Source organism: Artemia franciscana, chromosome 19 (genome assembly GCF_032884065.1).
Source record: "Artemia franciscana chromosome 19, ASM3288406v1, whole genome shotgun sequence".
In the NCBI taxonomy this organism is placed as follows: Eukaryota; Metazoa; Arthropoda; class Branchiopoda; order Anostraca; family Artemiidae; genus Artemia; species Artemia franciscana.
This window is the reverse complement of record NC_088881.1, coordinates 34,463,348-34,477,274: the sequence shown is the minus strand read 5'-3', so window position 1 is coordinate 34,477,274 and position 13,927 is coordinate 34,463,348. Positions and strand designations below refer to the sequence as shown.

General features: G+C 37.5%; 1 protein-coding gene across 1 annotated transcript in view; it reads left to right on the top strand.

Moving 5' to 3' along the window:
* Window positions 1–5,314: 5,314 nt before the first annotated feature.
* The window catches only part of LOC136039603 (uncharacterized), a 33,383-nt gene continuing 24,770 nt past the window's right edge, over window positions 5,315–13,927 (top strand). The window contains exon 1 of the mRNA XM_065723474.1: window positions 5,315–5,359. The gene's annotated coding sequence lies outside the window, so the exon portion shown is untranslated. The remainder of the gene's footprint in view (window positions 5,360–13,927) is intronic.

Genomic DNA, 13,927 nt, shown 5'->3' with positions numbered 1-13,927 from the left:
TTTTTTGTCCTTTTTAAAAATTCAAGCACAGAAAGATGTGACCTCTTATTTTTGTGGGATATAAGAAATGCGTTCACAACTCAGAAGGAAAACGTGTTTCCGATTTAATTTTAATGTTATTTGAGACAACTTTTGTGCAAGAACCTTATTTATATCTTTTAACTTGCAGGTGACTTTTAGGGAGGTATTTTTAGAGCTTTATCCCATAACCCACGATAGAGTATCACATATTTAGAAACTATAAGGTAATTGCCCTGGCCGAGTGGATTTGTTCGCTGGATTCAGGATCCTATGTCTGAGAGGATGCGGGTTCGAATCCCAGGTTCAGTTTGGGACGCGGGTCAGTGGCGTGACTCTGTAAGCTTAACCAGAGTCGACCCAGCTCTAAATGAGTACTTGGAGAAATCTGGGGAAGGTGAACAGGAAGGGTGTGCGAAAGCACAGGATGGTTGGCCCCCAGCCCCCCATAGCACTTCTTGGCTGAAGGGCCAAGAAACGGAGATCAGCACCGCCGGTAGGGACTGTAAAGTCTAATGCCGTATCCTTTACCTTTTATTTTTTTATAAGGTAATTGAAGTTGGATTTTGTTTTTTTTGGGAAGCTAAAGCACTTTTTATCTCAACTCTTTTGTAAGAAATCAGGCCAGATTTCTGATCCGACTTAACATAAAAACTGTACCTTTATTAATTCGGATATGTGTCTCTTTTAAGACGCGGAGTTTTTGTCTTCAATTTTGAAGAAAGTATCTTTCAAGCAATTAAAGAAATTAACGACAAGCTCTTATTTCTAAAATTACAACAGAAAAACTGAAAACACCTGAAAAACTGAAAACTACAATAGAAAAATTATAAAATTACAATAGAAAAACCGGGAAAAAAGTGGCTGACTTTTGATCAGCAAGCTTTTTTGAGAAACAATGTCTTGTTTCTTTTCTCATTTTAAGGTTTAAAATTTTGTATATTTCACTTGGGTAATGTCGCTATTTTTAAGTACACGAATCATTTATTGTTAAACTTGAAAGACCACTTCTTTTAAGAAAAGAAAAATTTGTTTCAGATCTTCTTTTCGTGGTTGCAGCAGTAGCTGCATCCTTGACGTCCCTTACGACTCAAGTTCCTATCTTTACCAAGTTAGCAAAGTATCATTATCATATCACCATATCTGAAGAAAGGCATGGGCAGTTTCATTGCTTCTGTCAAATAGAAAATTGACTGTTAAGCAGGTAGCTAATTTCTGTCGCTCCTTTCTCTCCTTGTTGGCTGGTTTTGTATTGGAGTTGGCTGGGTTTGTGTTGGATATTCTGAAATGTCCGGCCAAACTTTAGGGATTATAAAACTGGTGCTCTAGTCGTTTCACTTGTAGAAAAATATTCAGCTGGGGGGGGGGAGGTAAACACTCTTCACATCTCAAACTCAAAGACTACGTCAAATGTTGAAAAATATTTGAGCTTTCACTGTCATTGCCATAAATGTACTAACAATTCATCAAGAGAGGTATGGCGAGGTATCAATAGAGGTATTTACCGTATGAAGCAACAATGACTTTCCTGCTAATTAAATGAAATTTAAGCACCCCTGCTCAAATAATTGGCCTGAAAATTCTGGATACCCCACTCTCCATCAATACGCTTCTCTTCACCATATTGATCATTTATAATTCAAAAAATGTGTTTTTAGCCGCCGTTTAAGCTGTGGGAGACTATCAAACTCAATCATAAACAGTGGGAATGCATTCAAATTGTTGGGCCTTTGTGTCTTGTCACATGTCCTGATCGCATTGTATTCCTCACCTCATTAATCAGACCATTTCCATGTCAGGTAAAATACTGGTGGTAAAATAAATTATGTTTAAAATAACTTTTCAAAACTTCTGGCTCTAAATTATTAAAAGTACTGAAACACAAAATGCCTATCTGCGTATCTCTAATTTAACCTACATCTAGCAAATTCAGCTTTTTAAATGTACTGTACGTACTATCAGTTCCTCTGTCATAATTTCCAATAATAAAAACAGCTTTATTTTGTTGCACCTGTACTCTCTTATAATTTGTGTAAAAATTACTCGCCCATATCATACATCCATTATTAATATAAGACGATACTAACAGATGGTACAATGAAAGCAGTACTATAGTTGGAAAAAAAATATTTAAGTCTACGCAGCATATCAACACCTCTTGACACTTTACATGAAATCACGTCACTTTGTTTTTTTCCAGCTGAGGTCCATAAGCACCCAAAAAGTTTTCAAAACACAAGAGAGTCCAAGGACACAGGGTAAAAAAAAAAAAACTCAAACATATACTCAGAAATGGGAGAACGACTGTTTGTCAAAATGTTTCCTAACTAGAACCCCATATGATAGGAACAAGTCAATATGCAAATTGTGAGACACGGAAAAATCTTTTAAGTAGTTCGCTGCTTACTGATCATAGTTTCTGAAAACAACAATCCAAATTAAGTAGACAAGTAGCTGAAGTCGAAGGGTGAAGGTTAAAACTAAGTAAAAATAGAAGATGCAAAGGCCACCATTTGTATTGGATTGGGAATTGACCCAAAGTTTCTAGTTATGGCCCTTAAATCGGTTGGATTGAAATTTCTTGCAGATTTCAACAAGGTTTGACATGTCCAGGCTGGATACATGTGTAGTCAATCAATTAACACACTGAATTAACTCACACGATGCCAGGGGATAACGGATTTTCTTTAAAGTGCTTAATTTTACGTGTTTTATACTAATAGCCTCGGATTCAAAATCAGCAAGTCCGGAAGTCCTTAAAAATCGATTTTTGTTAAAATAAAACACTACTTTGGAAAAATTTCCTTAGAAGGAGGCCAGTTTATGGAAATTGCTCCTTTCTCCTTCCTATTTTGTTTTGTCTCTCCCGTCCCGTAAATTTTGAAAGATAACTTTTTGTACTATAGTTGGAAAAAAATATTTAAGTCTACGCAGCATATCAACACCTCTTGACACTTTATATGAAATCACGTCACTTTGTTTTTCTCCAGCTGAGGTCCAAAAGCACCCAAAAAATTTTCAAAACACAAGAGAGTCCAAGGACACAGGGTAAAAAAAAACTCAAAAATATACTCAGAAATGGGAGAACGACTGTTTGTCAAAATGTTTCCTAACTAGAACCCCATATGATAGGAACAAGTCAATATGCAAATTGTGAGACACGGAAAAATCTTTTAAGTAGTTCGCTGCTTACTAATCATAGTTTCCGAAAACAACAATCCAAATTAAGTAGACAAGTAGCTGAAGTCGAAGGGTGAAGGTTAAAACTAAGTAAAAATAGAAGATGCAAAGGCCACCATTTGTATTGGATTGGGAATTGACCCAAAGTTTCTATTTATGGGCCTTAAATCGGTTGGATTGAAATTTCTTGCAGATTTCAACAAGGTTTGACATGTCCAGGCTTATTACATGTGTAGTCAATCAATTAACATTCTGAATTAACTAACACGATGCCAGGGGATAACGGAATTTCTTTAAAGTGCTTAATTTTACGTGTTTTATACTAATAGCCTCAGATTCAAAATCAGCAAGTCCGGAAGTCCTTAAAAATCGATTTTTTTAAAAGTAAAACACTACTTTGGAAAAATTTCCTTAGAAGGAGGCCAGTTAATAGAAATTGCTCCTTTCACTTTCCTATTTTGTTTTGTCTCTCCCGTCCCATAAATTTTTAAAGATAACCTTTTGCATGTTGAATTGGAAAATTGGAAGAAGCCCTTATCCCCCTATATTTTTGTAAATTTGAGCACCTTGTCAGGCCAGTCAAACTGCAATATTTAGTGTTTTTAATCATTAAAATTTGATATCTTAATAGTATCTTAAAAATAATTAATAATATCCTAATAGTCATGAGATGAAAGAGGTGACACACATTCAGATTGTTAATAAGAAAATATGTAATCAGCAACCTTCGATTTTTAAGCATCAAGTCAAAAGAATTAAGGCGTGTTTACATGTTATTTATCCTGATTTTACTTCCCATACGATTCTGTCGTGCAAGCGGTACTCAGGGAGTGACAACTCGCTTAGTACTATCTGAACCCAAAAGTAAGCTAGTTTATATTATTTCACTGATGTGGAGGCTGCTTATTGGTTTCTGCTCACAACGTAATACATATTATTAAACTTATTTGCTCGAAAAGATTTACATAGTTAAACATATTACATTTATGAGGTTTTACCGCCGCCTTATTGTTTGCCGACAATGTTAGCTAACAGGAATTGGTTTTGACGGCGAAAAAAGAATTGTCAGTTAACTGATATATTTTACTTTAAATTCCCAACCATTTATTCGATTTGTTTAAGATACTCTCTAATAATGCTAGCAAGTTTTTTTTGGACGAGTAAGTTTAGAGCTAGTTACGAGTAAAAGAAAAAGAAGAAAGAGAACATATGAAATCTACCCATACAAAAAATCGATCGTCCATTTAGTTTAAGTTGGGAGTTGGAGGGGGAAGGTTATGGGGTTTGAAAGTGTGCTGAAAGCGTTTTGGATAATGGAAAATTCAGTTGTAATCTTCAGGATCTTTTCAAATTTATTGTGATTACATTTTGAATATAAAGCTTCCATATTCAGAGTAATCTAAAGAATAATTTCTATTCTAGAATTACCTGCAAATGATAATTTTTCTCACTGGGCAGTTTTCTATGCATTTTTATACTTTTATTTACTATGGACGTCTTTCGCTCTTTAATAGGTTACAGCTACCACTGCAACCACGTAACCACCAAACTACCGTAAGCAAACTCCAAGAGTTCTTTCTATCTACTGAAGAATAACCTGGTGGCCTCATATACAACACCACTGATAACTAGAACACTAACCAGCTGCTTTACACAACGCTGATCAATCTGGAAGGTGGGCTATATTCCACGTGATAGAGATACGAGCTTCTTCAAACAACGCCAATAAGATAAGGTTAGCCAACTGGTTCATATATCTCTAGTTAGTATGGGGGGTGCATTCCACCTGAGAGAGATATCAGCTATTCAATCAACGCCGATAAGATCGGACTACCCAGCTGCTTCACACAGCATTAGTTGTCCCCAAAGAAAACTCAAAAATAGAACAGGAGGAAGGGTAAATTTTATTGCCAAACACGAAATAAAACATCTAATAAAAAGGAACTATTTTATATTCGCTGAGAAGTAAAAAGGACTATTTTTGCGCACGGTAGCAGCAGCGCGTGCGCACTTTTTTTTTTACTTGCACTCATTTTGAGAAACAATCTTCCATTTTTGACATTGATATACACTTTCTGACTTAGGTATCCGGCAATACTGTCCAATTTCATCATCAATCATCAATACCACACTTCCTAAAGATGGCCTGATTTTGCAAGAAGTAAGAAAAAAAAATATTATTATTTAGTTCTCTGAGCCTTTAATAAATGTTTTGGCTAGTTCTAATGGAAAATTTGAAGGCATGTGATGTTTAAACTACATTCATGAGATCAGGCTTTATTTCTTTATCAAATAACAAATTATACTTAAATAGGCTTCTTTTATAAACCATTGCAATTAATAGTAAGGTTCTACTTAGGTACATTTTCCTATCTTGGAAATGTGAAGGAAATGAGTTGAATTCTAGTTTAGTTACTTTTTGGGGGTTAAGTTAAGAAATTGAAATTTTCAGGGATGGGTTTAAAGGCTAAAGTATGTCTTGGGAAGGTATTTCTCCCTCTAGTGGGTCCTGACCTTTGAAAATATGTGTCATAAAAGTGAAACCTTGCAACATAGATCTTCTGCTTGAACAAAATACAGTTAAAATAGTTTTCAGCTTCACACTGCTCAATCCCAATTAATAAGGTTTGAAAGATATGCAAATATATTTTATAAATTTTGAAAAAAACATTGCCATTGCTCAGAATTCTACTCTAATAACAGGATTCTGTTTCTGTTGATAGAAGAGCATTAACAAAGGTCTTATCCTTATATGGTATACCAGAAAAATCCATAAAAGTGATTTGTGCTATGTATGAGAATAATAATGCTGCAGTTAAGGTAGGAAATGAGGTTAGCAACTGGTTTTGTATTAAATCAGGAGTTAAGCAGGGTTGTATTCTATCCCCCCTTATATGTATCATTTTGATGGACTTTCTCTTGAGGAGCACAGGAAAGGCAATTGGAGACCACATAATCAAATGGGGAAGAAAAATGCTCCTGTACTTAGATTATGCTGATGATTTAAGCATATTAGATGAAAGTGTGAGCAAAATAATGAATTTTTAGAGGTTTTGCAAGTTCAGGGTGCTAAAATAGGCTTGAAAATTAATGTTAAGAAGACTAAGTCACTAAGGCTAGGAATAAGTGAAGATGAAAAGGTGACATTGGGTAATGAAAATTTTGATCAGGTTGGGAGCTTCACTTACTTTGATAGTATTATTAGTAAAGATGATGAGAGCAGTGAAGATGTTAAAAGCAGAATAGCTAAGGCTCAGGGTGTTTTTTCACAGTAAAAAAAAGTTTGGAAGAATAGAAAGATAAGTCTGCAAACCAAGATTAGAATATTGGAAGCTACAGTGATGACAATCATCAAATATGGCTCTGAAGCATGGGCACTCCAAAAAGCAGATGCAGATCTACTAGATATTTTCCAGATGAATTGCCTACAGAGAGGATGTCACAAATAAAGATTTAAAGGAAATGGGAACTTCCTGGGAGGGTGTAAAGAGAGAGGCTTTGAATAGCTTAGGTTGGAGGAGTGTGCGTAGCTGTTTTATTAGTAGTAGTAGTAGTAGTATACACCCATTCCCAAAGTTTCATTTTTCTAACCTAACCCCTTTCCAAGACAGGCCTAGCAAAAAGTTTCTGAACTAGAATTTTACCCAAATGATAATCCCAGCCTAGTTACAATCCCATTGGTGAGGGTATACTGAATGATGTATTAGATTGTGATGCATCTACATGGGTGTGATAGCTATTGTTTGTAGGTGTCATGAATATATTGTGTTCTTTTTGCTTCCTGTTCTGTACTGGTGTGGAGAGTTATTCATTTGATTAGGTGCTCTAGGGCAACCTGCTGGTGCTGTGATGTCTGCAGTGCCTCACTGACTCGGGTTGCTTCTGGTAACACATGGTGTCACCTGTGTGGAGTGTGGGTTGAGGCTTAGCAATCTTGTTAAAGTATTGTTTCTGTCTCAATTGGGCCTCTTTCTGTGTCTGCAGATATGTATTATTAGGGACAACCTGCTTTTGCAGATATTTTGGTGTACAAGGTAGGGTGGAACAGCTGGCAGCTCAGGAGCAGCATAGCTATCTACAGGTGTATTCCAGTATTCAAGGAGACTCAGATATGGATTGTCCCCATCCTCAGTTGCTTTGGAGAAGATGTCCTTGTATATTTGCACAGAAACTTGATGGGTAGAATAAGCAAATATTGTAGATGTGTGATTGAAGTAATGGGACTGGATGTGCTCTTTGGGGGAGGGGGTCCAGTGCTTGGCAAGTTTGGTGCTTTTGGATTTGCTAGGATGATGGAAATTGGTAGGTGTGTCAGGGACCTGCACAAATTGATTTGAGAAAGTTGTTTTCTCGAATTTGATCATCTGGGGGGGGGGGTTGAAAGGAGAGGAAAAATTGGAAAAAATGATGTATTTTTAACTTATGAGTGGGTCATTGGATCTTAATGAATTTTGATATTTAGAAGGACCTTGTGTCTCAGAGCTCTTATTTTAAGCCCCGACTGGCATTAAGCCTCATTTTGCTAGAGCTCATGCCCTATGAGCTCTTGGCTCTTCTAACCTTGTCACAAGTACCATATGAGCTCTTAGCTCTTGTTGTACTCTAGCAGGGGCTTTTTGAAGCAGATTCTAAAGGATAGTCCCAAGTGGATGGTGGTCTGTGGTTACTCTTAAATGCCTGCCATATATGATGAGATGAAAATATTTGTAACAAAAACTTTTGTGTATAGCTCCTACTCCAGTTGCATGTATTTTTGCTCTGCTTGGCTGAGGGAACATGAGGAGTAAGCAATTTCATTACCATCTGATGAGATAAATGCTCCTAAGCTGTGTCAGGTGAGATTGATGGACTTTCATTAGTGGTTGAAATAGTCTAGGTTTGTAACTGTTGAGCATTTGATGTTCCTAGACCTACTTGAAATCTATAGATTTGCTGAGGTCATGCAAACCTTTGATTTTATGGCACTTGGTATTAACCAAGTGACATATAGCAATCACCAATTCTGTCAGTCTGTCTGTCTGTCGGTCCTGGTTTTGCTACTTTAGGCACTTCCAGGTAAGCTAGGACGATGAAATTTGGCAGGCGTATCCGGGACGGGACCAGTTTAAATTAGAAATACTTGTTTTCCCGATTTGACCATCTCGGGGGGGGGGGAGTGGGGGGCCAGTTAATTCGGAAAAAGTAGAAAAAATGAAGTATTTTTAACTTATGAATGGGTGATGGGATCTTAATGAAATTTGATGTTTGGAATGATATTGTGTCTCAGAGCTCTTATTTTAAATCCCGACCGGATCTGATGACATTGGGGGAGTTGGAGGGGAGAACCTAAAATCTTGGAAAACACTTAGAGTGGAGGGATTGGGATGAAACTTGATGGGAAAATAAGCACAAGTCCCAGATACATGATTGACATAATCGGAACGGATCCGCTCTCTTTGGGGTAGTTGGGGGGGGGGGGGGTAATTCTGAAAAATTAGAAAAAATGAGATATTTTTAACTTATGAACAGGTGATCAGATCTCAATGAAATTTGATGTTTAGAAGGATATCGTGTCTTAGAGCTCTTATTTTAAATCCCGACAGGATCTGGTGACATGGGGGGGGAGTTGGGAGGGGGAAACCTACAACTTGGAAAACACAGAGTGGAGGGATCAGGATGAAACTTAATGGGAAAAATAAACACAAGTGCTAGATACATGATTGACATAAACGGAATGGATCCGCTCTCTTTGAGATAGATGGGGGGAGGGGTATTTCTGAAAAATTAGAAAAAATGAGCTATTTTTAACTTACAAACAGGTGATTGGATCTCAATGAAATTTGATATTTAGAAGGATATCATGGCTCAGAGCTTTTATTTTAAGCCCGACCAGATCTGGTGACATTGGGGGGGAGAGTTGGGAGGGGGAAACCTAAAACTTGAAAAACACTTAGAGTGGAGGGATTGGGATGAAACTTGGTGGAAAAAATAATCACGAGTCCTAGATACATGATTGACATAACCGGAACGGATCTGCTCTCTTTGGGGTAGTTGGGGGAGGGGTTAATTCTGAAAAATTAGAAAAAATGAGATATTTTTAACTTACAAACGGGTTATCAGATCTCAACTAATTTTATATTTAGAAGGATATCGTGTCTCAAAGCTCTTATTTCAAATCCTGACTGGATCTGGCGATGTTGGGGGAAGTTTGGGGTGGGGGAACCTAAAATCATGGAAAACGCTTAGATTGGAGGGATCGGGATGAAACTTGGTGGGAAAAATAAGCAGAAGTCTTACATACGTGATTTACATAATTGGAACGGATCCGATCGATTAGGGGGGGGGGGGAGTTAATTCTGAAAAATAAGAAAAAATGACGTATTTTTAACTTACAAAGGAGTGATCAGATCTTCATGAAACTTCATATTTAGAAGGACCTCATAACTCAGATCTCTTATTTTAAATTTCAACCGGGTCAAGTGTAATTGGGGGGGGGACTGGATATCTTAAAAAATACTTAAAGCAGTGAGATCAGGATGAAACTAGATGGGAAGAATAAAAACCTGTCTAAGATACGTCACTGACATAACCAGACCGGATCTGCTCTCTTTGGTGGAATTGGAGGGGGGGGGGGGTAATTTTGAAAATTGAGGTGTTTGTAACTTACGAAAGGGCGACCAGATCTTGTTGAAATTTGATATTTAGAAAGATCTTGCGCTTTAAAGTTCTTATTTTAAATTCCGACCCGATCCTGTGACGTTGGGGGCAGTTGGAGGGGGAAACCGGAATTCTTGGAAAACGTGAAAATTGGGGTATTTTTATCTTACAATTAGATGATTGGATCTTAATGAAATTGGATTTTTAGAAAGAATTCATGTCTCAGAGCTCTTATTTCAAATCCCGACCAGATCGTTTGACATTGGGGAGAGTTGGAGGGGGAAATCTTGGAAAAACACTTGGAGTGTAGGAATCGGGATGAAGCTTGGTGGATAGAATAAACAAAGATCCTTGATACGTGATTGACAGAATCGTACTGGATTCGCTCTGTTTGGGGGAGTTGGGGGGAGGGGTTCAGTGATTTGGTGAGTTTGGTGCTTCTGGACGTGCTAGGACGATGAAAATTGATAGGCGTGTCAGGGAGCTTCACAATTTGACTTGATAAAGTCATTTTCCCTGATTCGACCATTTGGGGGGCTGAAGGGAGAGGAAAAATTAGAAAAAAATTTAGGTATTTATAACTTACGAATGGGTGATTGGATCTTAATGAATTTTGAGATTTAGAAGGACATCGTGACTCAGAGCTCTTTTTTTAAATCCTGACCGACATTAAGCCTCTTATTTTCCTTTTTAAATCAATCTATTGTTTCACAGAATTTTCCTTGGCTCTTAGCTCTTCTCGCCTCGTCACAAGTGCCATTTGAGCTCTTAGCTCTTGTTTTGTTGATGGGTTGGGAAAGTATTTTGCAAGGTATTTAGCATCCTCAACAGTTGCAAGCTCTCTCGGGTTTGATTGTGTGGGCATCTCGTTGATGTCTTTGACTTTTGGGGTTCTGGTTGCATTCTTTGTTTGCTGATCTGGAATAAGTCAGGCTGGTGACACAGAAGTGACATTTCCCTTTGTTGAATCTGATGCCCTTTTCTCTTGCTCTCTGCAGTACAGCTTTCAATCTCTTTGTTCTTCAAGGGATGATTCAAAAACAAAAAGATCATCATTGATGACAGCAAATCTGTATAATCCTTGAAGGGCCTCTTCCATTTGTCTGAAATTCATCCAGGGTTGATGTTATACCAAATGACATCTGTTTGAAACAGTTTCTACTGAAAAAATTGTGTTGAGTATTGTTAGGTATGCAGATTTACTATCCAAGACCAGCAACCAATACCCTGATCTGGGATCCAATTTGCTGAGAAACTTTGCTCCATGAATTTTTTATGTAATGTCTTCAAGGGAAGGATTGTGGAGAAGTGTCTTTTGATGGAATTGTTCAGATTGACAGGGTCTATGCATATACCTAAACTGCTGTCCTTTTTTTCTACTGCTACCATTGAATTGACCCATCAGTTGGTCTGGAGATCTTTTCAGTTATTCCCTTGAGTTCCATGCAACTTGTGCCATCCTTCAGGGATAACTAGCATTCTCCATCAAGCTTTCCTATTCCTTGAAAGACATCATTGTAGCTGTTGGTTATTTTATTCACTTCTATCCTGTTGACTGCATAGAATTTCATTGGTCTTACTCGCATTTAGAGCTAGTTTGACTGTATTCAAGTCTGTACCTCACACCTGAAACCAAGAATTGGCAGAGAGTCAGTTTCAATAATGAAAAAGGGCAAGGTTTCTGCTTTGTTAGAATGGTACTTACACCTCAGCTGGTACATATCTCTGACTGGTATTTTTGATCCACAGCAAGTAGGGAGTCTCTGTGTACTTTGTGTTAGTGCTGGTTTATAGGCATCAAAGTATTTAGCAGGTAAGCTGTTATCTTGTGCTCCTATATCTACCTTGAATTTCACAGACAAGGAGTTGTTTACATCTAACATGATGAGAGCTTCATCCTCGTCATTATGGATTTTACTTTCTATGGCATGTAAAAAGACATTGTCATCTTCATCACTGTTGTTGCTTGGGTTATTCTTGAACTATGGTACTGCATTGACGGATTTCCTGCTTTTGTACACATGTGCAAAGTGGTTTAGCTTTTTATACTTTGAGTAAGTTTTGCCTCTTGCAGGATAAATGTGGCTGGGTGAGTACATTCCTTCACAAAAATAGTACTTCTTGGGTTCCCTAGGTGTTGCTATACCTTCAGGCTTTTGGAATGGATGTTTGAATTTGTGGATAGCATCTATCTGTGTTGGTCTGGTGGGGCTTTTGCTCCTCAAATGGTCTTACTGTGTCTGAGTTGTTTGTTAGGTTTGACGCTTTTCAACAGCTGATGCAACTGTTAGAGCATCATCCTCTAGAAGAAGTCTTTCTCATTTTTTGAAAGCTGCATAGTTGCAAGCTTTCACCTGTATTTTTTATTTCTATGATATACTTATCAATGCTTTCTCCCTCAAACTGGTTGCATTTCTGGAATATGTATTGAGCAAATACACTGTTTGTGATTGGTGCAGCATATTCACGGAATTTCTGCTGGTAACTATGTTGTTGGTTTCTGCTGCAGTGAGGGTAAAAGTATTGCATCATAAAACCATACATTTCCCCTGTAGTTCGATCCCTGCATAACAGTAAGTCACTTTGGTACACGTGATCTTAGCTACAGGCCTGCATCAGCCATATAACAGGGCTTAATTTAATGTATCTTCTAAGATGAATTTCATGTTAAAAACCTGCCAATCATCAATTACCAAAACCTCGATATCGCTCCGTATATAAGCTCCAGTACCTCCATGTTGACGAAATTGACGATTCCTATGATAAAATGTATACCCTGGAATATCCAAGAGAGCAGAATTATGCTCATTTAGCCATGTTTCTCTGAGACCATTAACCTGAAAAATGGAAAGTTCACATATCTCGCTTATAAAATTAAAAGATGAGTTCAAACCCTGGCAGTTAAGATGGAAAACTCTGAGATCTTCAGAATCATCACCACCATTCACGGACCTCAAACCATCCTTAAATAAGTACTTTGAATTACAAGAAACATATTGACCAGCAATCCCAATATCATAATTCCGGTGGAGCTGCTCCGTAAACATACTACCAAAATCCACAAATGAAGCTTCCAAAATTTTAAGACGGCTGTTGCCCGGGGTGCCACAATCATCATCAACCATATTTATACAGTTTTACAGCAAAGTAATTTGGCCTCATCTCCACAACAAAACAAAAAAGAAAAGAAAAAGAACTAAACAAGAACAAAATAGAATATAAACAACAAAAGAATGGCACTTTCCATCTTAGAAAAAAAACAAACACAAAAAGAAACAGGCCGTATTTCGTTAACCCGTAACGAATCCATGTACAAGTTACCAAATACAACGGCTACTAATTCCTACAATCACACAACCATAATTATTGCGACAAAATAGTAAGTTATATTTTTTTTATTATTAAATTTTGTTATTATTTTTTTAATTATTCTTTTCAATAACAAATAAACACTCACTAAGTCTAACAACTGCAGAAAAGAAAAATTAAAAAAAAAATTAAGAATCCAACAAACTCTTAGCATTGTACCAAGGCACTTTAATAACACGGTTGTCCTTTTTAACAGAGATGCTGGGTGGTAGGGTAGGAGGTACCCAGCATTCCACACCTTTATCCGCCAAACGCTTACGTAACCCAAGTAATTCTTTCCGCAAAACCCGCACACGCGGTGAGACATCACTAATAAAACAGACTTATAAACACCGAACTCTTTCCCTTTTAATTTTTTCGCATTACTTAGAATCAAAAAACGTGCCTGGACACTGTCCACCCTAATTTTAACAAAATTCTTGGAACAGTGAACCACGGTGAATGGTGGCAACTTGTCAGGCGGGAGTGACAAACCAGCTACAATCACCTCAGAAACCCGAGATGCAGCCTCATTCAAGGGTACATCATTAAGGCCCCAAAACAACAAATTATGCAGCTTGTCCCGATTTTCATCAACAAGAGACTGGGACACAACCACATTCATTTCCTCATTGCATTTCTTAATCAGCTGTGACTGGGCTTTTACAATACTTTGTAGAGTTGGAAATTCCGACTTCCCTGTTACAATTTCATTGTCCGTTGCATTACTTTTATTTTCAAGCAC